Genomic DNA, 6,413 nt, shown 5'->3' with positions numbered 1-6,413 from the left:
AATGATTAATGTGTGTAATTTTTCTATACCACTTTTACTCCTCTTATTTCTTCTTTTTTTTTAAAATTATTATAAAATTGAACCAATATTTTTGATGAGTAATTAATTCTCATTTTTATTTTTATAATTTTTAAAAAAATAATTGGGGTATGAAAAATTGTGGAACTACACTAAGCATGTTGTAAGTGAAAATTAAAAGAATTGAAAAATTGAATAACTGAAATCAAAGATAGGTAAAATTTATTTGCTATTATCTAACAATGATTCTATCACATAAAAAATTAGTTTCAATATTTTTAAAACATAAACGTCATTTAACTTTAAAATATATATATATATATATATATATTTATGACATAAAAATATTCTATCTATAAAATTTAGTACACAAAAATTATTTTATTTATTTGTTTAAAAGGTGTTTACACAATTTACTATTCAACTACATATATTGGTGTAGAAAATAATCAAATAAATTTTCTTCAATATTAAATTAAAATTATTATAAAAAAAATCAAAGTTAGGAAAGCAAGTATAATATCGTATACCCCAACAAGTTGTTTTAAGAAGTAAAACATTAGAGATGTTTCTAATATCATCCTGAATCTATAATCTATAATCTATAATATATATATATATATAAATAATATTAAAAGTGTGAAGACTCTTAGAAAAATGAAGTGGACTTTTTGCCCTTCATTAGAAAGTCTTGTAATAGACAAAACTGTCCTTTACTAATTTTTTAAATTAAAAATTTAATATCTAATAATAATAAATAAAACTTGATAAGATAAAAAGGGAAAAAAGAATATATTTGTGGGTTGAAACTTAAAAGTCATTAACCATTGAAATTGGAAAAGGTTTAAAAAAGGGGGGAAAATGATAAATAGAATTGGCGTAAGTTAAAACAAGAAGGAAGAAAAGTTAATAAGTATAAGAAGGAAATGATTGGTGCTAAATTCCTAATATTTAGGAATTCCGTTTAACCCTTATATATCAATTAAAAAATTACTTTATATAAAAATAGAATTTTATAATTTTTTTAAAAATATATGGTAAGAAAAAATCCTATTATATTAGGAACAAATTTTCAATAAATTCTAATAAGGTTAGAAAAAGCCTCCAATTATAAAAAATAACTTTATATAAAAATAGAATTTTATAATTTTTTTAAAAATATATTGTAAGAAAAAAATCCTATTGTATTAGGAACAAATTTTCAATAAATTCTAATATGGTTAGAAAAATCCTTCAATTATAAAGATTTTTACCTCATTCGTCTCCAGTACATTGGAGTACTTCTCAATTTGTTTGATCATATAATTATGTATAATAAACTTTATAATCTAAATGCATAGTTGGCTATATGCATAAGAATTTTTCTATTGAATTTTGGTAAATTATCACCTCCACAGACATTATTTTGCCAATACTAGATAATCTTTATTTTGTGAGGAATAGTGACATGGATTTTATAATGATATGAGTTTATTATTATATTTTGTAAGAATTATTAGGTTTAATAGTATTGTTCTATTGTCTTGATTATCACATTATTTTGTTGCAGTTTTTGTTATGTTCAAGTGTATATTATAAATGAATGTTTGATTGAACTTTAAAGAATTTTTTGTGTAAAAATTAGGTTTGATTGTATTATTCTAGTATCTCGATTATTGTAGTTTTAATTATGTTATTATCTATTATTTTTTCTGCTTAATATAGGTGGTAGATGAACGTTCGATCGGACTTTGAAAATTTTTTGTGTAAAAATTAGATTTAATCGTATTATACCGATATCTCGATTATCAAATTATTTCTTTATAGTTTACATATAAATGAATATTCTATCGAACTTTGAGGAATTTTTGTATAAAGGTTAGATTTATATTATTTTGATATTATTAATTTATTTATCGTAAAATATTACTCTGTTAATATTATTCATTATTCACTATGTTACTTACATTTATTTGATGTTATTTGATCTAATTTCAAGTTGATGTCCATTTACTCAAAAATTCTTGTGAAAATATATATGATGTTGTTTGCAAATACTATTAGGATCTTTTTCATAGTCCGTGTGCTATATACATATTTAACACATAAAATATTGGATTAAATAGATGTTGGACAACATGCTGATTGCCATTTGACATGAAGCACACGTGAAACACACGTATACTTAATGGTATATGAAAAGTGTGAAGTGTCTAACAAATATTTTTTGAATTTTTTGCCCTTCATTAAAAATCTTTGCTTTCAACAAAACAATCTTTTCACTATTTTTCCCTAATATTTAAGAGTTAAAAATTAATTAAATATATTTATGATAAAACATTTCCTTATATAGAAGTCATCAGAATTAATAACAACTAATATTAGTTTAAAAATTCCAAATCAACTAAATGATTTTTAGAAGATTTGAAAAATCTAGAAATAAATATAAAAGCGTCAGAATAAGAAAAATTTAATAAGTACCAAATTTTTTAAAATTTTATGTACGCAATAATAATATAATCAATGATTTTATAAAGATTTGACTTTAAAAATAAGGAAAGATTTTGAATATAGAAATAAATAAATAAAAGTACCACAAATATGTTTCAAATTGATGCGTCTCTTTTACCCTTTGACAGCAAGGGAAAAGGTACTGCATGAAAAACGCAAAAGTGATGATCTATCAATCATTTGAAACTTCTAGTGGTAAAATATCTATTACCAATACTAAAATATATGTTTATATTTACATTATTATATTAAAGTATGAAGGATCTTTGAAAAATGATTTGAATTTTTTACACTTTATTAAATTTCTTGCAATAGATAAAACTATTTAATATTTAAATAAATAAATGTTACATGTACAAGACACGTGCGATTACACTAGTGTAATTAATTTGTTTTGGACCTTTGTTATATTTTCGATATGATTTAGAAAAATTCAGATGGAATTTACTTTTTAATTAACTTGATATTATCCATTTCCTTTTTTTTATGTCTCAATATTTACTTCTTGTAATTTTATGTAATTGCTCGTATTTTTATTTTTTATTTGCTTATTTTTTTTATTCATTTAGCAAAACTGATTAACTGCATTACTATTTTAATTTTTGAATTAAAATATAATTACATTGTTGAATGAGGTTATAAACTCATATTTTCTTGTATTTTGAATTATATTTAATTAAGTAACGTGAAAATTTATTAAATAATATGTATTAATTATTTTTAAAATTAGTTACAAATATTAGACGATAATCTAATGTTTTATTTGTAAAATGGTATTTTTTGAAAGGATAATTTTTCAAGGACCATATTTGCATTAGAATAAGGATAAATTCTAAATAATAGCTTAAAAAAAATATTTGAATAGATCGGCCCTTTGATTTTTTACTTGGTATACAAAGTTGGAAAAATATCTTGCATTTAGAAAATTTTCAAATGACATATATTATGTCCATAATAATAAATAATAAATGTATCTTAAATTCATTAGTTATTCTTGTATAAGTCAACTTTAGTTCAATAAGTTTAGGGAATAAAAAGAAGTTACTACATGTATTAAGAAAATTTGGAGGGAATTTATTTAAGAAAATGTGATAAAATCTAAAACAAGACTTTGAAGGTCTTTTTACAATTGTGGCCATTTAGCAATTTAAATTCTGTGAGCTAATATTTGTCTTTGATCCCAACTTGGATCAATGAAAAATATCATCGATTTCTATAAAATAATAACTTAATATATATTCGGAAGGCCCTATATAATTATATGGTTCCATTAATATTCTAAATTAATATTTTTATAAAATTACAAAAATATATAAGACAATTTAATGAAATATGATTCTAGTATTTGTTATTTTTTGTTAAATTTAAATTTAGTTGAAGCTCATCTCTATCTTTTTATATTACATCCAAAAGTTCTAGTATTTGTCTTTTCGACTGCATAAAAAAAAGAGTTCTAGATGCGGTAAGTGTTTCTTACGAGAAAATGGTTCCAAAGGTATTGTATCATCTTCAACTTCATCATAAATATTGTTTTCTCCAATGATATCCATAATTTCTTCTAACCTCAGGACCTATCCATGTATCATTTTCACTCGGATAATCCAACAGGCTATTGACATCCATCAAGTGCATAAATACCGCTTCCACAAATTCATAAATTAATAAGATACTCAAAATCACTTTTCTACTTGAATCTTGAAAGTATTTTTTAAATTAATAAATATTAGTTTATCGATTAAATAATATTTCTATAAAATAATAATATTTCATCATCTTAACAATATTAATTTCAAGAATTTTTACTATATTCTAATTGTTTGTTGGTTAATAGTTGTCAAAATCACCATGGATTCCTAGGAACCTTCCATTATATGTTTCTTTGTCAAAAAACTCAAGGTAATATATTTGATGTGGAACTTTTCATCAAATCAAATTTCTTTCATAATAAGTCCATATATATTTGGTTGGACCATTGGCATTGTCCTTACATTTGATGAAGGAAGTCAATTCAATTCAATTCATAGGTAAACCATGGGTCCCACTTCTCCAACATGACTTATATTGGTTGAGGGGAATTCAGAATTTTAATTTTATAAATTTAATCTTTTTAATATTCTTATAATTAGACGACTTATTATATATTTAAAGTTATGAGTCTGTGTAATATTTATCAGACTTTTGATAAATTTTTATTCATAAATTTTTTTTTATAACATTAAAAATTATGAGTTAAATCAAAATCGTACCTAAAATGATATAATCGTTTTTACGTCAGCATGCCACGTGTATTTCAGATATTTTGAAGTCACTAGCAAGAAGGTTAGTAGGTATGCTCTTAATGATTTTGAAGTTGACTAGGTCGTTTGATTCATTTTTTGTGTCGACATCTTCTCATAATAATCCAACATATATGAGTTTAGCTCTATAATTAATCAAATGTCAATTAAAATAACTAATTTCGACATTCAATTTACAACAATATTTAATATTAATTCAATATTTATGTATATTTGAGAGCATTTTCCCCATTTGAATTGACAACAATTTTCTCATGTTGGATTATATAAATAATATTTCTTCATTTATTTTTACGTGTGCATAACAAATTTTGCATTTCTTTTAAAATATAATAAATGAACTACAAGTTTTATTATAATACTCAAAGAGTAAAAATATTTTTCTCCATACCGAGCACACGTAGAATAAGTTGGTTCACTGTGAATGCACCCTAGCTATTATATGATGAGAGTTTATATAATTATCCAAACCCCTATGTATTTTCATGTTCCTAAGATAAAAGTGTCTGAAACATAATTTAATTCATTTTACGTAAAATAAATTTCAATTACAAACAAATATATGAAGAAACAAGAATTTTTATTGATTAATATGTGGGTATAATTTTATTTCTTTCTTGATTTTTCTTTCTAAATTTTCTCCGTAATTTGAAGACCGTGAATAACATATTTTTCAACAGTAGGACAACTTGAATTTGATATGAATTTTCTCCGTAATTCGAGAGCCATTTGTAGCGTATTTCTCGAATATAGGAAGATTTGAATTTGATATGAATTTTATCCATAATTCAAGGTTTGTTAGTAGCGTATTTCTCGAGCATAGGAAGATTTGAATTTGATCTCCATAGGTTTTGATGTATTTGATTATCAAGAAGAGTGAGTTTTGATAGCTTTCTATGAACATTCCATGAGTTTCTGGAGATAGTTGATCTCTTTATGAATATTCTCTGAATTTGTGAGATGTTGGAGATGACTCTTTTAAAAAATATGTTACCTTTAAATAGGCGTGATTTTGGATTTAGGGTAGAGTAGTGTCAAAATTTGAATCAAAATCCTGGCCGTGATAGGCATCCCGAACCACGAAGACCGGAGAGACTCTTTAGCATACTATCATAAGCATGATTCATATGAAACAGAAGTGTGAAAGATAAAATGAAATTCAAGGAAAACTTATAATCAAACTATGTCAATAGAGTTGTGACAATACAATAATCAAACCTCGTCTACGAAGCCTCCACTGAATACTAACTGTCTAAGCCTGGACAAGGCCACCGACTGGATCATAAACTGAAAGAAGTCAACATATGAGTAAATGCCTTTCGAAAGATGGATGGGTCACCAACTCTATCATATCCAAATGTTCTATTGATGTGATGGTCCATGGAATTGTGCCTTAGAATTTTCATTATGAGACAATGCAACCGTTATGAAGGACGGTCAATACTTGAAATGTATTGGTATGCATAACAATCCAAAAACAACATATATTTTATATAAAATAATCGAGAGCATTGTGAAAATAATTCAACATAATAGAGATCAAAACACATGAGTATAACTAAAGAGCTTCAAATCATTCTTGTAAAACATTAACTCAACTCTTTGCTT

This window comes from Capsicum annuum, chromosome 10, assembly GCF_002878395.1.
Source record: "Capsicum annuum cultivar UCD-10X-F1 chromosome 10, UCD10Xv1.1, whole genome shotgun sequence".
Classification (NCBI taxonomy): Eukaryota; Viridiplantae; Streptophyta; class Magnoliopsida; order Solanales; family Solanaceae; genus Capsicum; species Capsicum annuum.
This window is presented reverse-complemented; position numbering follows the sequence as displayed.